The sequence below is a fragment of the Enhydra lutris genome, unplaced genomic scaffold (assembly GCF_002288905.1).
Source record: "Enhydra lutris kenyoni isolate GAN:26980312 unplaced genomic scaffold, ASM228890v2 scaffoldscaffold44, whole genome shotgun sequence".
Classification (NCBI taxonomy): domain Eukaryota; kingdom Metazoa; phylum Chordata; class Mammalia; order Carnivora; family Mustelidae; genus Enhydra; species Enhydra lutris.
The window spans coordinates 7,176,059-7,197,669 of NW_019154128.1; the positions used below are offsets into that span (position 1 = coordinate 7,176,059).

The 21,611-nt window shown below is 41.7% G+C and overlaps 1 protein-coding gene across 2 annotated transcripts in view; it reads right to left on the reverse strand.

Moving 5' to 3' along the window:
- Positions 1–19,536, reverse strand: part of LOC111155931 (interleukin 1 receptor type 1) — a 72,126-nt gene extending 52,590 nt beyond the window's left edge. Inside the window, exon 1 of one of the 2 annotated variants that reach the window (XM_022516411.1) lies at positions 19,445–19,536. The gene's annotated coding sequence lies outside the window, so the exon portion shown is untranslated. Of the gene's footprint in view, positions 1–16,244; positions 16,267–19,444 lie in introns of those variants that run through there. The other variant, XM_022516412.1, reaches the window with a different exon arrangement.
- Between the last annotated feature and the right edge of the window lie 2,075 nt (positions 19,537–21,611).

Below are 21,611 nucleotides of genomic sequence, written 5' to 3' on the forward strand. Positions count from 1 at the left end.
AGGAAGATGTGGTCCATATACACTATGGAGTATAATGCCTCCATCAGAAAGGATGAATACCCAACTTTTGTAGCAACATGGATGGGACTGGAAGAGATTATGCTGAGTGAAATAAGTCAAGCAGAGAGAGTCAACTATCATATGGTTTCACTTATTTGTGGAGGATAACAAATAACATGAAGGACATAGGGAGATGGAGAGGAGAAGGGAGTTAAGGGAAATTGGAAGGGGAGGTGAACCATGAGAGACTATGGACTCTGAAAAACAATCTGAGGGTTTTGAAGGGGCATGGGGTGGGAGGTTGGGGGAGCCTGGTGGTGGGTATTAGGGAAGGCACATACTGCATGGAGCACTGGGTGTGGTGCATAAACAATGAATTCTGTTACGCTGAAAAGAAATTAATAAAAAAAAAAATGAAAAGGGACTCCTTCCTCTGCTGACAGACAACCCCTCCCCAACCAGGGCTGGTTCAGCCCTTCAGGAAGCCAGACTGCTTCTCTGCCTTTGGGTTTCCAGAGGCACTTGTGAATGTTGACTAAATTTCTTCCTTTCTGATTGAGAAAGTTTAATTCATTAAAACAAGCCAGTGGCTCTTGCTAGTGCCAGCTCCTGTTGTCTGTAATCAGCATCTAGCTGACAGCCCTCATTCTTACCAGATTTTTTCGTAGATTCTTAGATTTGGTTGTTTTTGCAAGATTTGGCTCTCCTCTGTTTCATGTCCACCCATTCATTCTCATGTGTATGGGGTGGGGGTCGGGGGGAGAGAGTGACAGAGAACAGGACTGCCAAAGGACAAGGTATTATTACTTACTGATAACACATTTTCTTTTTCCAGAAAAGACATACTGATAAGTCAAAATATCATCAGAAGTGTTCTGAATAATCAAGGATTCAGACAGGAGGATTATTCTAGCATTTAATGGCTTCAGTTTGGAGGGCCTTCATCCTCACTCTGCACCAGGACCTCTCAAGGACTGACTGGCCCACAGCCTGGCTGGGCACTGCCCCATTTGTCTGGGAGTCCTTGTGTCTTTGCTCTGTGGGCAGGCTGGGCTTCTTTGAGCTGGACCCATATTTTCTTTTGCTGCATTCCAGGGTGGAGCATGGAAGCCAATCTATTGCATCAAGTTGCTCCAATCCCATTTATATTAATTCAGAGAGTGATACTATACACTGGGATTTATAGTTCTTGAATACATAAACAACATATATTTTTTCTGGGTCACCCTGTGCTTCTGCTGGGCCAGTGACTTCACACTTTTGAAGAAGAAGCATTCATTACCTTGGGAAGAGGAAGACAGAGGCTAGAACAAACAAGGTATTGCTCATTTTTGAACTATAGAATAGAGTCTAAGGCCATGACCAGGCAATAGCCTAAGCTAAAATATCATTCACTGTAATATGTGTAATAGGAAAGAAAAAAAATGATGCCAATTAACTATGACTTACCATCTATTGTAAAATGTATCTTAAAATGTGCTGAAAAGGTGTTCCAGGCTTTGTTGAGAGATTAAAGGGATTTATTTGGAACTCCACAAACTGGACTTCACATCTTAAAAGTCAGGGAGGTGGACTGAACCCATACACTGAAGACTAAGCAGGGCTAGATTAGGGCGGTGGAGACTTTCTACCACACAGCTGGGCAGGGAATGTCCTGAAGCTGATGGGAAGAGCCCACAGAAATAGAAAAAGGAGAAAACAAGAGCTCAGCTTCTATAGTCACATCTGGAAGGGGGAGCAGAAACCTATGGTCAGAGGGCAGGTGGCCTCCTCCCTTTGAGGTAGCTTGGGCAGACAGCAATTTTCTCAGAGAAGGGGGGCACAGAGTGAGACTGGCTTCTGGCTAGGCAAGGAGGATGGCACAACTGACAAGTTGCCACCGGCAGAGTGGGAAGGGCCTCCAAGAGTTCCTGACACCCGGAGAATGGACGGAGTCCAGGGGCCTCACACCTGCAACAATGGCAAGGCTCAGAGTTATCAGCACTGGCTGGCTTCATGGCCCATACTGGGTGAGACCTGTCACACCCAATAGACACACAGTAGACAAAATGTAGCAGGGACCTAAGGACAGGATGGCCACCACTGACAAAGTGGAACGAGACATCTCACCAGGGCCAGATTGGGTTGGGTCCCTGTCCACAATGCCAGCATGGGAAGCAATCCTTATTGGTGTTAGAACGACCGTAGGGAGAGGACCAGAAAAAGAGCAAGAGGGAGAAACCCTAAAAGGCTATCTACCAAGACTTACTGAGATTGAAAGTAAATTGTGACTGAGACAAGACTTGTATTTGGGTAAAAACCTTGACATGGACCCAACATGCTGGAACTCCTCTATTCTTATATTTATCCATTCAATAAATAGTTATTTCACACAGACTACATAGCAGGCAGTGTTCTAGGTACTTGGGATATATCTGGAAACAAATCAGACAAAAACCCTACTCACGTGGAACTTACATTCTCTAGGGTGCAGACAGACAATAGACAGTAAACATAATAAAGAAGGAAACTATAGCATATGAGAAAGTGAATGTGGAAAATGTGTCTGCCTCAGGAAGACTGAGCTTGAGAGCAAGACTGTGGTTAGCTACACTATATCTATTTCCCATCTGAGCCCCTACACTTACTTATCTTACACCAGCATTGCTTCTGTCAGAATAACACTGAAGGACAGAAAAATGAACACGGGATAGAGCTTCTCCTCAAGGAACTGACCATCCAACTTGTGAGTTTCTACGGTGAGCTTCATGGGAATTATGAAGGAATTATGTCTTTTCTTCATGGAACAAATATTTACCAAGCACCCACTAAAATACAGGCCAGGCACTGGGGACTCCCGCAACGCACACATGCACAACACATAAAACATTTACAACACATACACAACACACACATAATATAGACACACACAACACTTTCCAACACACATGACACATGAAAAACAGTCACACAACACAGCCATACAACATACGATATACAAACACACAAACACATTTATACAACCTATACCCTAAAAACATACAACAAACACAACATTCACACTCTCACATCACACACACATCGAAGTCTCTGTGCTGAAGTATTTTCACATGAAGGACCACATGATGGAGATGAAGGTTGATCTAGTCAAATAAACTGGTGAAAGTTACTTATACTGAGGTGGTAACTGAAAGCTCTGAAACATCGGGGGAAACTCCAATGGAGCTAATTCAGGACAAAGCCTTTTGTCCACCTGAGTTGCCAAAGGAGCCATTACAGAGTTCTCTGAAGGGATTTACGGCCATGAGAATGATTTCCAACTAAAATCCTTCTGCACAGCCAAGAGCGAATGGTCTGCACTTACTATGTCATTCCCACTGACACTCCAAACTCTGTCCCTGCTAGACCAGAAGGACATCTGGCACCAGGTGTACCTGACATCTTCCTCAACACCTGGGACTCAAATGAATGTTACAATTGCCTTGTGAGGTAGTGTCATCGGATTTCAGTTCCAGAAGTTAATCTGATGCCATTACGTTTGAAACAATAACTTGATAACTGCTTACAATTTGTTTTCTAATTTTCAATAGACTAAAGGAAGTTCAAGGTGGTTTCCATGATAAATATTCCAACTTCACGTGAGAGTACAAGGGGAAACCCTTTTTGGACAAAAGCATATTTTTGAAGCACTTTAAGGAACTTATGTTGTAATTAGTTATTCTTGAGTTATTGAAAAGAAGATCCAAACTAAATTCAGCATGACGTTACAGTTTTTACCATTATCCTCTGGCAAATGTTTTCTTTGCTTCTAGAGCTTATTTGGAGCAAAATGTGTGTGTGTGCGTGTGTATATATATATATATATACACACACATATATACATACATGTGTATATATATATACATATTCTTTTTTCTGTTCTTGCTACATTGCAAAACATTCTTTACTATGCAAGAGGACTGAGTTTGATGGAAAACCCCCAGGAAGTAGTAGCTTTGGCACTTTTTCAAAGTCTTAATAAGTAAGGATAACTCTTGAAACTCAAGTGTTTGGAACAGAGTAAATGTTTTCTGCCTCTTAGTATCCTCCACTCACAAAGGCTATTTCCGAGAAGCCCCTGTTACACATCCCCAAGGGGCCATACACACTTGGACACACATTTAAACACACAATAAGCTGCCTCAAGTGCCCAAGTCAAAAGGCGAAACTCACCTACATAAACAAATAAGCAGGGAACATGCCAGAAGAAAGTTAGGATGGAGACTCAAAGATAGCTCTTTGAGTACAGAACTAACTGAAGAGAAATGTTGGCAGCTGTTTAATAGTCTGAGAAGTCAGAGGTAACTAACAGTAATATATGCAACCACTTGATTTTATGATATCAACAAGAGAGCCAAGCGAGAAACAACCATACATGGGGATACCACAAACAGCATTGACCCACAGGTAAGAGAGGCCAAGATACCTCCAGCTCTACTCTTTCCAGATGCACTACATCAGCTCCAAGGCCCCCTCTGTCACCTTGCCAGGATGGTGAAAGCACAAGTGAAGTGATTATTGTGGTAGTTGCCCATGGTAGGTGCTTTGCATTGTTATTTTTGGTCCCCCAAAGATAAGTGGAGAAGGTGTGATGATTTCAAGGGTAGAGTCAGAAGGTCTTCCCTTTCCAAAATTGGACATGTGGTTTCATGAGATATGGGACATTACTCCAATATTTAAAACCAAGATGTTAAAACTAAGAGTTTACAATATTTACTTTGTCATGTATCTAAGATTCATATGGAAATAAGGATTATCTTTTTGAAGTGATTTTTCTCCCTTTCCTATTTATCACTAGAGTCTCTCAAACTGGGTCAAACATTTATTGCAATGGGATAACAAATTTACATGAGAACAATAAGAAGCAGAAATAAGATGTGCAAATTTTCTCTAGAAAAACGTAGTCTGTGTAGTCATTGAGACAGTGTGGTACGGGCATAAAAACAGACACATAGATCAATGAAACAGAATGGAAAACCCAGACATGGATCCACAAGTTTATGGTCAACTAATCATCAACAAAGCAGGAAAGAATACCCAATGGAAAAAAGACAGTCTCTTCAACAAATGGTGTTGGAAAAACTGGACAGCTACATGCAAAAGAATGAAACTGGGCCACTTTCATATACCATACAAAAAAATAAATTCAAAATGGATGAAAGACCTATATATGAGACAGGAAACCTTCAAAATCCTAGAGGAAAACATAAGCAGCAACCTCTTTGACCTCCACCATAACAACTTCTTACTAGACATATCTCAGGAGACAAGAAAAACAAAAGTAAAAACAAAGTATTGGGACATCATCAAAATGTAAAGCTTCTGCACAGCCAAGGAAACAGTCAACAAAACCTTTCTAGCCTATGGAATGGGAGAAGATATTTGCAAATGACATAGATGATAAAGGGTTAGTATCCAAAATATATAAAGAACTCAAACTCAACATCCAAAAAATAAATAATCCAGTTTAAAAATGGGCAGAAGACTTGAATAGACATTTTCCTAAAGAAGACATGCAGATGGCCAACAGACACCTGAGAAGATGCTCAACATCACTCAGCATCAGGGAAATACAGATCAAAACTACAATGAGATACCAGCTCATACCTGTCAGAATGGCTAAAATCAGCGACACAGGAAACAAAAGGTATGGGTGAGGATACAGAGAAAGGGGAACCCTCTTACAATGTTGGTAGGCATGCAAACTGGTGTAGCCACTCTGGAAAACAGTATAGAAGTTACTCAAAAAGTTACAAATAGAGTCACTTTAAAATAGCAATTGTATTACCAGGTATTTACCCAAAGGATACAAAAATACAGATTTGAAGGGGCACGTGCACCTTGATGTTTATAGCGGCATTATCAACAATAGCCAAACTATGGAGAGAGCCCAAATGTCTTATCGATAAATATAAAAATATATATATATTTTTATTTATGTATATTTATATATAGTGGAATATTACTTAGGCATAAGAAAAAATGAAATCTTGCCATTTGCAATGACATGGATGGAGCCAGAGAGTATAACGCTAATCAAAATAAGTCACGCAAAGACAAATATCATACGACTTCACTCATATGTGGAATTAAAGAAACAAAATAGATGAACATATGCATATGGGAAAGAAAAAAAAAAAAGGAGAGAGAGAAGCAAACCTAAGAGCCTCTTGTTCCAGAGCAACCTGAGGGTTGCTGAAGGGAAGCGGGTGGGGAGATGGGCTAAATGGGTGATGGTATCAAGGAGGACACTTGTTATGATGAGCAGCGGGTGTTATAGGTAAGTGATGAATCACTAAATTCTGCCCCTGAAACCAATATCACACCATATGTTAACTGACTAGAATTTAAATTAAAATTTGAAATAATAAAATAAAAGAAAAATGTAGTCTGGTCATAAACACACTAGGATCAAATAGAAATGTCTGCTAACATGATTTTCTGATTTCCTTTGTTCCTTTCAAAGGGAGAAAGGAAGGAAAAAAAGCAAATTCAAAAGGTTTTTGGGACAATGACCATCCTCTTTATTTTTAATTTTTTTTGTATCCTCCAACATGTGCAACAATGCAAAGCACTCAGTAAATACTTTTTTGACACCTTAAAGTCAAACTTAGAAGTGATCTCAGCTATAGGGAGAGTGATGTCTACCCCCCTTCTAGGCTGATGCACTAACAGCACTTACAGACTTTCTTATAAATAAAATTCCCAAAAAACACTGAAGAGTATTTGGATGCAATGAAATTAATCCAGAAACATCATTTGCAGAAGTGTATTGGTCATTTATTTCAAAATCTAGCTTACCTTTACATTTTATTTTTATATTTTGAAAAGAAGAGGAAGAAAAAAAAGCAGTTGCCATATTTACTTAACAGTCAATGTGTCCCCAATTTGTTACATAAATACCATGCTACCTTCAAACCTCTTAATGGCCATACCTAATCTTATTTTTTCACTGCTGAGGAATTAAATATTTACTGGTTAGTGTAGAAGTTAGTATAAAAGTTCAGATTTGTACTTCCACAAATGACAAAGAGCATAAAGACTATCCCTTCAAGGACAAGGTGTCATTTGTTGGAATTCTAATATTAAAATTTTAGAGAGCAACTCTTCTTGTTTATGACTTTACAAACTGTGGTTTATACTTTCAAAGTTGGGACAGATCACAGAAATCATCTACCCCATCAACTCCATGATTCATATTCTTTCTCTCATCCACTAGATGGGTTTTTCCAAGAAGCATTATGCTTGGAAGAATCTCAAGGGAAACATACCTAACCTTTTTACATTCAGAACTTCACTGTCACTGCTTTAGACAAGTTCATGTGGGTGGAGGAGGGGTGTGGAAAGGGGCAAGTTCTTAAATTTCTTCCGCAGGAGGAACAAAGGAGGCAGTAGAAGTTAGAGAAAAGGAGATTAAAGTTTGAACCACCTGAATGCAATACACCCACTTGTCAATGTGTAACCTACGTGGGCTTCTTTCTCACCTCCTCAAAACGGATGGTTAGACCAAAACACCCTTTTCTTCTAAACAATCCAGGTTCGCTGAATAAGTAATACCAGGCAAGCTGCTACTTGCCCTCTGCTTCAATGTTGGCAGTCAAAGCCTGCCATGCTGGGTCCCCCCACTGACCCTGGGGCAAAGCCAGATCACTGGGTTTCAGCTCCCAGAGCCACCTTGCTCTCCCCAGACTCTCTTTGCAGACATTTGCTTCCTTGCCAGCTTCCCCAGAGGCTGCTTCTTTCCCTCCCCCAAAAATGTCACCCTTCCTCCTCCAGCTCAAGAGCGCCTTCCCACCCTTCCAAGTCCTTCCCAAATACTGTGCACTCCTTCCACAGGAGCCTTCTGGGGTTTCCCCACCCCTCCGACCAGGGGAAACAGGGAACTCTTTCCCACTCCCCTGAACCCTTGGCTTCACCTCCCTGCCTCTGATGGCACTGGCAACCCCTAATTTTGTTTTACAGGAGCTCTTCACTCCCCTAATACTCAAATGCTTAAAGATAGGCTCTTTCTCTGACTATAGCTTGAACTGAGTAGACGTTTACATCTTTGTTAAATAAATGACAGCGGCTACAGTTACACCACTAAGGCCCACTATGTCTTAGAAAATTCAAACCACATGGGTGGGACAGAGAGAGGCTTTGATAACTTCTGAGGACAAGGTATTCTGGGAAATGGACCTAAATTCCCCCAGCAGGTAGGATTTGGCAATCGCTCTGGACAGCCTTGTTGTAGCCAGCTTCTTGTTTACTCAGTAATTTACTGAATTTATGGCTGTCTCCTTCCCAGGTCAGTGGTTCCCAACCCACGTTATACCGGTTGCATGGTAATAACCATCTGGTGAGTTTTTTTAAAATCCCTATGCTGAGACCCAGACCAATCACATCAGAACCTCCCATGGTGGGGCCATCAGTAATTGTTTTAAAGCTCTCCAGGTGATTCCAACATGCAGCCAGGACTGATGACCACTGGTCTAGATGGTAGAGGGTAACCCTATGCAGCAGACCTTTATTCTATTTGACAAAACTGTGTGGTTCACTAACACAGCAAAACCCATTTTCTACAGGGCCCCAGTAGACTGTGGCCAGACAAAGGAAGAGACAGTTCAACCTCAGGAACACACAACAGGTTTCCCTAAAACAGTAAGTTATAATTTGGACATCAGTTCCAGACTCAGGGAAGTACCCGTCTCCGCCACCCCTTCTCCTCCCCCCACCTCACTCCCCGGGACATTTTTCACTTTCCTATGCACAGAGTTTCTGTACACTTGTCACATTATCTTACCAACATTCTAAGCAATTTCAATGCGGAAAAAAGAAGTTTAGAACTCTGATCTCGCAGTTAAATAAACCTCAGAATTTGAGGTTAATGATAAACACTCAAGCATGGTGAGTGATGTTGGGTGTAATTTCCCACATTATTACAATAGCAAAACTATAACCTCCCTTTCTCCTTGTGAGTCAGCTCAGGAACCCACTGTATTAATCTAGAGAAATGTTTCATCCTTGGGGGAAATGTATTCAAAAGAGGTAATCATGGCAGGTTCACACTAGATTTTTAAAATCAATGAAATCTAAGCAAACACTCTATCACCACTGATTATAACCATTCATTTTCCTTCAGGGAAAGAAATCCCATGAATCTTTGCATTCCCAGCTACATTATACATATATGTAAATCAATGTAACTGTATAATACGTATGTATATCAATATAACACTGTGTAAGTTTCGGGTATACAAGGTATTAATCTGATACATTTATATATTGCAAAATGATTAGCCTGAGCTAACACCTTCAACACAACACATAATTACCACTTCTTTTTTGTGGTGAGAACATTTAAGATCCACTCTCTTGACAACTGTCAAATATGTAATACAATATATTAGCGATAATCACCATGCTGTACCTTAGATCCCGAAAATTGCCAATCTCATTACCGGAAGTTTTTATTCTTTGATCAAAATCCCTCCACGTCCCTCGAATTTCCCCGCAGCCCCTGGTAACACCGCTCTGCTCTGTTGCTCTGAGTTCAGCTTTTTTAGACTTCACGTATACGCAGTTTCATACAATATTTGTATTTCTCTGTCTGGCTTATTTCACTTAACCTAATGCCCTAAAGCTTCATCCATGTCATTGTACATGGCACGATTTCTTTCGTTCTCATGGCTGAATCATATCCCATTGCATATATGTGACACATCTTCTTTATCCACTCACCTGTGGACGAATATTGAGGTCGTGTCCATACCTCATCTATTGTGAATACTGCTGCAATAAACATGCAGTGAAGATATGGCCTCAAGATCTTGTTTTGGTTTCCTTTGGATACGCACCCAGAAGTGAGACTGCTGGATCATTTGGTAGTTCTACTTTTAATTTTTTTGAGGAACCTCCATACTACTTTTGGTAGTAACTATACCAATTTACATTCCCACAAACAGTGCATATGGCTTCCCTTTTTCTACAATCTTGCCAACACCCTTATCAGTTACCTTTTTGATATACAGATGATTCTTTAATGGAGAGATGATACTATTTGTGAAACCAGGTTTCTCCCACCTACTTCAGGCAGCATCTGTTGAATCGTTCCAGAGAAATAGTTATCAAGTTAATTTGTACCTTGCTATTATATATATTTCATTTTTTATTGATTTTAGTTTAAATATTATCTACTGACCATTTCAGAGGGTAGAAAATAACCCGCACACATAATATTTTAAAAAAATAGCTTACAGATAGCATGAGCCAATTTGGATGATAAATTCCCATCAGAGGTAGAAGGAAGGAGGCTTCTTGTGAACAAACTCTGAAAAAGGTCAGCACTCATAAAAACATAACTACTTCATCTACATCAGAAAAAGAGCAATTCCATACACTCGTGTTTCCCTTCTTCATCATTTCTGCACAATGCAATACAAAGAAGTTTGGGAGCCCAACAGACACAGGTTCATAACCTGATTCTATTAATCAGCTACTACCATCTTGAGAAACCACCTGCTATCTCTGGGTCTCCGTCTCCCTCAATCCAAATCTATATAAGAAACACAGGTAACATCATGGGTAGCAATCATGGGCAGGAGAGAGATCAGAGCAGGGATGGGGGCAGGGAGGCAGCAGGGTGCTCATTGTTGGTACTCCCAAGATGGATCGACTGCTAGTCAGCCTACAGCAAAGAGATCAAGAGACCAGCAAATGAAGTTACAGATAATAAAAGATCTATGAAAAGTTACCCCAGGATTTCCAGTCAAGTGCTACCCTCTCACTAACTCCGAGAATAAAATTAGGGAAACCACATCAGTCTGGGGGTAGGTGCACTCAAGGCTTTGGAATGTGTAGGTTTTGTGGTCCATGTTGAAATACGCTATTGGCAAAAATGACTGAGTGGCTACGGTCATCAAAAGCCAAGATGGGACTCATTGTCGCCAAGAAGGGACATATTGTCAAGAGGTTCAGCCTCTTTAGAAACAAGACGGGATAATTTATAAGCACATTCACATCCCATAATTTCCCCCTCAAACTATAAAAAGAGGCAGACATCCACAAAAGACACAAACATGCCATCACCTAGTTATAGAAGAATATCATTCATTCATTGGCTCATTTGTTCATTCATTCATTCATTCGTTCATTCATTCATTCATTCATTCCAGGAATGCCTGACAGCTTCAGACATCAAAATTGCTAAAATCCTTCCTGAATTTTAGTTTTTAAAGAAAACCATGCCATTGTTTTGGACCAACTGAGCACAAATGTAAGAAAACCAAAAGCCTAAAAATCTAGAAATCCAAAAATATTTATTTCTGTCATGATTAACACAGGCACATTTCAAATTTTACAAATATGTCTCTGCACTTTTTTTCTTTTTTTGTTAAAACTCCTTTTGCTGCCTTTCTTACCTGTCATTCTCACTTAGTAATCCCCTACCCTACCTTGCTTTCGATAGGACAATTCTGTTTGGGTTGAGTACCTAAAATTCACCTGAGGAGTCCTTTCATATCAGAAGCAAACCTGCTGTCTTTTCCCTGGACCAGGAGAAGTTTCCTGAGCTTAAGTTAAGAAGCTGACCTCATATTCTTCCTGTTTCCTACTTCCATGTTCCTATGTCCACAGAAACCTGCATCCCTTCATGCCTTTTCCACAGGCCAAGAGATCCTGGAATCTTCATTCCAGATGCCACACACACACACACACACACACACACACACAAATCCCCACTCTTCTCTGGCCACAAATGACTGGTTGTGCCATGGAGATGAACCTGAGTGCCCACCCAGTCATCAATACTCTGTCCCGGTCCCCTGTGTTTCTTCACAAGATGGAAGAACTTCTTGGTTTCTAGCCTTACCATCAGGCTACTGAGGCTGTGGTCCATCCACACCCCTTCTGAAGGGCCTTCCCAGCACTGCAGACTCATAAGCAAAGCAGCCCCATCAGAATGGAACCAGAGGGACCAGAGTGAAAGAGGATACACAGTGGAAAGAAACCCTCTCCCCAGGGCCTTCCCCAGACAATAAAACTTAGGAATTTGCTCCATTCTGGAGCACAGATATCCATGGCTTCAGTGCTCAGAGGACAGTCACACTCTGCCCCTGGCCCACTCAGTGGTCTTGAGGAAAGCTCTCAATTCTTCATCTCTAAAGGTAGAATGATAACCCTATCTGCACCTCCAGGGAAGGATGTGGGAGAAGCTCCAGTGCCCAGAGGGCTCCCCAGCACCAAGCAGATGCTCAGGGCACACAAGTGGCCCACAATGCAAGGCCAGAATTCTCATCTAGAATCCAGAAGTGACTGGGCCCTTTTGCTATTTCTTTCCTGCCTTCCTTTTGGTTGCTGACATTTGACTCAGTGTCAAAACTAGACTGTAATCTTCTGCTCATTTTCCAAATCTTTCTATTTTCCCTCCACTTCCTCTTCCTCTCAGGGGCACTGAGCACTAGGATTAGCCTAGCCTGGACATGCAACAACGACTTGTCAAAATGATCGGTTAATTTAGTAAGGTGTGAGATAATGAAGGAGAAAGGCCTTGGTAAACTGAGTTTTATCTCTGAGAGAGGTAGAATGTGTATTAGTGGTACGTCTCTATGGCCATGTTTAGACTAAGCTTTTGTCACTTGTCACACACACAGGAATTTAGGGCTGGACAAAGAGTGAAGTGTAGGCTGTCACCAGCCCTCTACCAGATGTCACCCATGTCACTATCTCTTATGCCAAATACAATGACTTCTCCCTGTAACATCCATCATCCAAGTAAGCATTTATGGTCTACGTGGGTAAGATTTTAGACTCTGCCACCATCTTTCCAGCCCATGACTGAAGACTACCTGAAATTCAGAATAAATTCCAGCATCTTGACAGTGGCCCCAAATGCCCACAGTGATCTGCCCCCTGCCCTGTCTCCAAACTCACCTCTAACCCCCCACCCACATACCTGGCCAGCCCTGTACATACCTTCTTTTGATCCTCCAACAGGGCTCTACACTGCTGTTCTCTCTGTCCTCCACCTGTGTGCCTCAGAACCCCCACTCTTCTACCAGACTCCTACCACCAGGCTAAGGCAGATCTCAGCTCATCAGTAACCATCTTAGCACCAGCCTGTCTCCCTCATGGTGCTAATCGCAACAGGTATAACACATGCTACTGCCCAGATGTTTTGTGTGGCCTTTGCAGGCAGCAACCAGACCACCCTCACCCACTATGGCATCCCATGGCTAGGCATCCAGCAGGGCTTCAAAAAATAATCACTGGGTAAACCAAAAGTTATGATCACAAACAGTTTTTAAAACAATCCCAATACTGCTACACACCTATTAGAATGGCCAAAATCCAGAACATCGACAACACCAAATGTTGGCAAGGATATGGAGCTACAGGAACTCTCATTCATCACTGGTAGGAATGCAGCATGGCACAACCACTTTGGAAGACAGTTGGTTTCTTGTGAGACTAAAAACAGACCTACCACACAATCCAGAAATTGTGCCCCTTGGTATTTACATAAAAGAGCTGAAAATTACATCCACACAAGAACCTGAACATAGCTATTTATAGGAGATTTATTCATAATTGCCCAAACTTGGAAGCAACCAACATATTATTGAGTAGATTCATAGATAAATAAACTGTGTACATCCGGATGGTGGAATATTATTTAGTGCTAAAAAGAAATGAACCATCAAGCCATGAAAAGACATGGAGGAGAAACTTAAATGCACTCTACAAAATAAAAGAAGCCAGGCTGAAAAGACTATACACTGCGTGATTCTAACCATATGGCATTCTGTGTAAGACAAAACTATGAAGACAGTTAAAAGATCAGTAGTTGCCAGGGTTTTCAGCTGGGAGTGGGAAGAATGAATAGGTACAGCACAGAGGACATTTAGGGCAATAAAAAACTCTGTATGATATCATAATAATGTATGCATGTTATTACATACTTGTCTAAACCCATAAACAGCACAACACTGAGAAAGAACCCTACTATCAACCATGGACTTTGGGTGATAAAGATGTGTCATTGTTGGTCCATCAAGTGTAACTAATGTTGGGGAGCATATTGATAATGGGGGGAAGAACTTATATGGGAAACCTCTATACCTTCCCCTCAAATCTGCTGTGAACCTAAAACTGCTGTCAAAAAATAAAGCCTAAATAAAGAAACCTCCATGATGAAATGAGATATGAAAATTTTAAAAGCACACCGACTTAACCTCTTCCCCCAAAAGACCACAAAAGTCAAATAAGAACCAGTTGGCTAGCATACTATGTTGACAAGAGCATGGGGAAACACGCTCTCAAACATTCCCAGAAGTATTATCTATTATAACCGGGTGGGGGGTGGATGGGCAGTTTTTAAATACATATCAAAATCACAAATGCCCAAGTCTTTGACCTGCAATTCCACTTCTAGGAATTGAGCCAATAAACATGTTTGTGTGCACTTCTGCAAAATGACACAGGTGAGGCTGTTATTCATTGCAACACTGGTTGTAATAGCAAAAGATTGCAAACAACTTAAAAGTCCACTGAAATGTTAAAAATACACCTTGTTAAAAATGCAGATATGGAACAGGGTGCAGAAGAGTATAAACCATTAGGGTGTGTGATGGCTTATTTTATGTGTCTATTTGACTGAACCCAAATAGCTGGTGTGTGTCTATGAAGGGATTTCTGGATGAAACAGGCCTTTGAGCTGAGTAAAGCAGGCATCATCCAATCCCCTGAAGGTTGAAATAGAACAAAGAGGCAGAGAAAGGTTCAATTCACTCTTCATGACTACTTGAGCGGAGACATGTATTTTCTCTTTGTGTTCCTGGTTCTCATGCCTTCAGATCTGGATTAGAATCCACACCTTTAGCTCTACAGCTCCCAGGCCCTGGAACTGGGCCACCACCTTCCCTGGGTCTATAGCTTGTAGACAACAGACAATGGGACTCCTCAGCCCCCTTAACCACATGAGCCAATATTTTATAATCTCTTCTCTCTCTCTCAAAACAGCCCAATGATATGCCCAATTTTACATATAAAACCAATAGGAGATTGATGTATCTATTTCCTGTTGGTCCTATTTCTCTGGAGAACCCAAATACAGGGTAGAAAAGGTAGAAAAATTATTAACAGTTACTCAGCTACTTGGTGGTGGGAAAGAGATGTCTATTGGTTGGGAAAGAGATGTTTGAGAAGAAGGGAGAGGAAAGATTTCACTGAATAGCCTTTTACATGTTATTTGTTGATAAAATAATTTTTTTAAAGTAAGCTCCATGCCCAGTTTGGAGCCCAACATGGGGCTTGAACTTACCACCCTGAGGTCAAGACGTGAGCTGAGATCAAGAGTCAGATGCTTAACCAACTGAGCCACCCAGGCGCCCCTTGTTGAAAAATATTTTTAAGTTCCAAAATCTTACTGAAAAGTTTAATAGAAAATTATGTAAAATACTATTTTAAATTATATTCTCATACTCATCTTCTAATTGGAACAACTAAACAAAGAGAAGATAGGTAATCTTCCTAGGCGAAAACGGAGCCAGCCCCCTCTCCTAAGCTAGAACTTGCCTTACTCTGTCCCGTCTTCCTTGGAGACAATCTTGGTGTACAATTGGGGGCTTGGTGGTTGAAACCTATAAGGAAAGTGTCCCTGCATATTGAATACTCAATGCGTCTAGAATGAGGTGATAAATTGGATGGTCCTGCCAGGGAATGTTGGCCTGAAAATCAACTTCAGGTACCGTTTCATAATGGCCCACATAGATTGAGAGAGACCAAGGCAGAGCACCCCCACATCCCCACAATTCCAAAGTGGGAGGCTGCATTGACTGAGTTTCTAGGCCTAGCACCTCCAAATATAGACCTGGACTCAGCACTTTTGGATGAAGAACCAAGCACATCAGCACTCAACCGTCCAGAATAGTTCAGCACATAGGCTGGAAGTTTAATACACTTGATATAGATTGATGGGCATCACTCATCCCTAGCTCATCTCATCACCTATTGGCCACTTACTGAGCTTCTCAGAGTCTCAGTTGGTTTTGTCCTTGAGCAGGTATAATAATACCAGTCTTGCAAGATTGTGAACAGATTAGGCATAAGAACTTAGATCAGCATGTGTTCCTTGGTGGGAACTCAATGAATGGTGACTATATACTCAAGTGAACAGCACAAACATCATCAGTGGTCCCAAACCTATGTGCCATTGTCTCTAGAGTTCATTCAAACCTACCCTCACCAACCTGTGGACTCTAAGTAAGACTGTGTGGTGAATCCCAGCTGTGCGCCGACTACTGGTGTGACTTTAGGCACATCACTTCTCTGCACTTCAGTTTCTTAATCTGCAAAATAAGATCGTAACAATGACTACCTCGCACATGAGGCACTTAGAACCACACCTCACATATAGTCAAGTGCTCTATTAAGTATTAGCCATCATTATTATTTATTTGGCACCAAGTTCACACCATTGCTAAGTATCAGTTTGGTTCTGATTCAACAGCGTAGCACTGAGCTGGGGGTAAGAGTGAAACGCTGTAACACATATCATATTCATACCAAGTCCATGAGACTTACACTCACAAGTCTATGATCTCCATTTTCCTGGTTCTACCCTTGGCTTGTATTCATTTGCTTAATATCCATTAAGAGCTTTAAATGTTCACTCAATAAAAATGGAAACCAGCCCAAATAAAATTAAATAAAATTATCAATCTGCCACAGAAAATCTCCATTTTCAAAATCTTCTGTGATTCCTTTTTAAGAAATTCCTTTCCATGAAGAATTAGGTAACAATGTTCTCAGCTCCCTTCTGTGGACTCGTTCAAGAAACATTCATTGAGCCCCTCTCAGTATCAGACCCGGACGGGGCGGAGAGAGTAACACAAATAGAACAGGTCTCAAAGGTCCCCTTTGAGAAGGGGAACTGAGCAAAGCAAGTGGTCAACGACCACGCAATAAAGAAGAATGGTGTGCTGTCCTGCACGCAAGTGAGATAAGTAAGCAATAAAATAGAAACCATCTTCAATCTAAAATATCTCCATGTACTGCTAGAACATACCGAATATTAGGCCTGACTCCAAGAACCAAGAAATATGTTGCAACACACACACAAACACACACACACACACACACACACACACACACACACAGTTTCTAAGTCTAGAATTAAAACACATTGCCAAAATTTCAGCATGCAGTTCTCCAAACACGACATACTTTATAAGGTGAGGATATAAATAAACTTCATAAAAACAAGCAATCATAATTGTACTGTTTTATATTTTTCACTTTTTTTCTGTTCAAAGAACATTCCTCTGTCTCATCTCTGTTCCCAGTACAATCATGTAGTGGGATGAAACATCAATCCTTATCTTCAAATTTTATATACAAATAGGAAATCAATTCATAAAGACTGAGTTTTGCCCTGGGTTGTTCAAATGGTAGAAAGAGCAAAAGCATCTGATTCCCCATGCTCTCAGCAGGCCTGCTGAGCGACATCAAATGAGGTCAAAGTCCCCAGAAATTAGGTTGGCATAAGTTACTGTAAGAAATGATTGCTTTGATGTGAACAACCAAAAAAGACAAGAATCTGAACCCAAAGGGGGCAGAATAGGAAGTGGAAAAGTTCTACAAAGCGTTCCCTTAAAGCAAATCAAGACAACAAAATAGGCTTTGCCAGTTATCAGATTAGCACATTTATTTAAAAAAAAAAAAAAGTCAAAACCCAATGTTGGTGAAAGTGTGGTAAAATGGTATTTATGCAGTGCTGGAGGGAGTGTAAATTAATAGCACTTTCCTAGATTAAGTCTAGTGGCAGGGATCAAAAGCTTCAAAAATGCTCATGCCATTTGACCCTATTCCCTCTGGAAATCTAGTCCAAGGAAATAATCAAGAAGAGACACAACATTTTCATTTTAAGTACATTAGTTCTGTAATGTTGATAATAGAAAACAAAACACGCCAATATCTACCAACATGACTTAATAAATTGTCTGTATAATATGATCAAACAGCTTTTGTAGAAAGAAACTGGCGTTTCTCTCACCATGATAGGTTTTTATCTTCCATCTTATTTATTGATCTATATGTCCTTTATTTTATTTCTGACAGTGAGGATATACTAATCCTGTCAGTTTCGCAAGAGATGTTTTGGAAGTGAATTTCAGCCATTCCTCCAGCATGTCCGGCAAGGTTTTCTCCTAAGTAAGCAAGCAGGCATGTGCCCAGAAGGTATTAGGGGAAAGAAGATGAGCAGCCATCTGCTGACTTGAGAAAGGCAATAAACATCTCTTTAAATTCATCACCAGAATTAAGAAGATTAAATTCATCTCAAGAAGTGCTCCCTGCTCCTTGTGGGCAGCCTTATCTATTTCCTTTCCCCAACAGATCCGCACATTTCCAGAGAGCACAACACTTCCCTTGGCCTCCAGCACAAGTGATGGTCCCCAGAGGCCCATAGGTGAATAGCGGGATTCACAGACCAGCTGCACCATCTGAAAACATCCTTCCCTAACCCAGCTCCCCACGCCCTCTTCACCACAGCGTCAATGAGCATTTTGCATAAAAGTAAGGAGTTGTCAATTGAATTGAATTGAATTGAATTGAACAGTAAAGCTCATTTTGCTTTCCTTTTTGTGTTCTCATTTCCTATCTTTAATCTTCCAGATTCTCTCCCATTTTCTTGTTCTTTCCCACAGAAACGCTACTCATAGGGTTATGGAAGTCAGTCACGTCCAATAAAGAAACACCGGGCAATCATCTCTTCCGAGTTCTCCTTACAGCTCTGGGAGTAATATTTGTAAAGCCTCAGGAAAAAAAAAAAAATGCTGTGCTTTTAAAATGATATTTTAAGCCTTCAATGGAAGAAGAACATACAAGCCTTGCTAGTACAACACGTTATAACTTTAAATGCAACCAATGCGTGTCTTTTAATAGTAAGGCAATGCCTTCGGTCAAACATCGGGCCAGATTGTGCCCCTCTCAAACAGACAAAGCTTAATGCAAATGAATCAATTTGCAATCTAACATTCTAATTCAAACATCAGCAACATTTTAAAAATATTCTTATTTATAATACCCTTCACTTAAACCTCACAATCTACCAAACGTCATGCCACTATTTATGGCTCATAAGTAGTATATAGTTATAAAATATATTTCCCATATCTTTCATAGTTAATCTTCCATAGAGTAAAACATACATTATCATAGTCGATCTTTTAATATGACTCCCAGACACATCTTAAGGTTAAATATGCCTACAGAGCCACATAATTCCAAGAAATTCTTAAAATCCTGTTTTCAACAAACAGCATAACACTATCGGTTTTATCAAAGTCCGTTTGTCCCTCCTAAATCTTTCATCGGTGTAGAAGTAAGCAAAAAGAAAACGAGGAGGAAATAGGGGAACAAAAACCAGAAGTGCAATTAATCATCTTACCATCTCCTTTCTTCATCTTGGGGACACTTGGAGATGGCTGGCCTCGCAGGAGGCGGTGACTTGGAGGGAAAGCCCACAGCAGTTTCTTCCCCCAAATAAGTCAGCTGAGTTGACGTTGGTTCTTAAAAGCAAAAGTGCATTCTGAAGACAGCCCTGGAAAGCCTTGCTAATTCCTCTTTTCTTTTTCCAAAGAGCTTTGGATCTGGTCTGCGCAGCACGAGAGTGTCCCTCACGTCTTGTCAGGCGACCCAGTTTTGCCGCAGCTGAAAGGAGACTCTGAGTGATGTGTGTGTCAGAGCCTATGGGGCTTTAATCCTCAGCAGTGACACATGCGGGGAGCTATGAACAGGAAACTCAGAGCTGGGCAGACAGCCAGAATCAATCCAAAAACGTGCCAAACCCTTACGAAATACCAACACACTTTACCGCACACTCGCATCAAATGCTTCACAATCCCCATGTGACTTTGCGTTAGACCTAGACAAGGCTTACCAGCATGTCCAGCCCAGCAGGGGTCCCATCAGTGGATGGGTCAAGGCCAGGACTGGGGACTCATACCCTCTCCCTCGGCTGCCAGCCTCCCGGATCCTTCTTGTGATGATAGCCACAGACGAGAGCTTGGAGGACCTTTTCAGTTCCTTTTATCTTTCAGCCCCGGGGCCCCTTCATGATATGCCTGTTCACCTGCCACAGGCCCTGGGAACACAGCCAGGCTCTCTTGTCAGTGTCCTGGAAGTGGGAGACCCATTGATCACCCCTGGGCTTGGGGTGATGATCGGACAGTGGCAGGCAGGAGGCGAGGGAAGGGCTGTAGCCAGAGCCTCTGGCTTCCACCAGAGGCAGCCGAGTTCATCCAGGAGAGATGTACTGGCCTGCTGCCTCTTTTCTCTCTCTCCTTTGGCCCCTCCTATGCCCCACATTCTAATTCATGTTCTCCGCAGGACATGGGGTCCAGGTTTTCACAGTGCAGCTCAAAAATCTGCAGCATGAGCAAACCTCCCATGTTGGCCTTTAGGTTCCTCCATAAGCCTTGTTCCCCCTGCCCTTTGCAAGAACCCCTTGGGCTGTGCCCATCTGGAGGGCCACCCACCGACTTGAGAAGACGCTGCTCAACCTTGTGTTTGCGTGTGCTCTGTAGCCGCTACCCTCCCACTCCCTCTCCTTCTTCTCTTGAATGTGACAGCACCTGCTTGTGCATTTCCCCCTTCTCATTGCCCCACTCCCCATACTTCTGACCTTTACCACTGTTCACGGAAGCTCACCGCGCCCCCCAGCTGCATCCTGGGATGATCGTTTCCACCCCACTCCCGTGTCGTGCCTCTGTGATAACAACAGACAGCAAGAGGGGCCACTTGTTATGTGTCAGACGTTTTTCTAGGACATTTAAATTTTTTAGACCCATTTTAGAAAACGTGTAGAAAAAAAATCAACACCTTCCTCAAGGTCCCTTCCCCACACAGGGTGGAGCCCGGATGAGCCCGTTCAGTGTTGCTCTTCACATCTTACCTGGAGTCAGTGCCGTTTGTTTGGGAACATATGTACTCAGGGACAAGGCGGTTTCCTCACGCGGTGGTGGTATCCTTTCCAGAGAGTGTCCCAGAATGCCTTCCCATTCTGGGTAATTGACAAACAGCCATGATTAATTGGTAGATTAATGAAATTTAATTGAGAGACCAAATGTTCTACTTTAGCCGTGGCCAGGGATTTTAACAACATAAAAAATAAGCAGAATGGTCTTGAGGCTTAAAGCAACATTCCTGCAGTAGTTTGCTAATATTTTTTAAAACCTATCTAAAATGTAAGCAAGGGGCACCTGGGTGGCTCAGTGGGTTAAGCCTCTGCCTTTGGCTCAGGTGATGATCCTAAGGTCCTGGGATCGAGCCCCACATCGAGCTCTCTGCTCCGCGGGAAGCCCGTTTCCTCCTCTCTCTCTCTCTCTCTCTCTCTCTCTCTCTGCCTGCCTCTCTGCCTACTTGTGATCTCTATTTGTCAAATAAATAAATAAAAATAAAATGTGAACAAGCAGATTTAGACCATCTGGTAAATCAACAGATTGTTAAAGACATAACCCCAGTGAGAAAGCTGAGAAGACCCTCGAAGGTCACAGTGAACTTGCTGCCTTTCCTCCAATGTGGAGTAGATCTGAGCCCTGAGGGACTAACTCCAT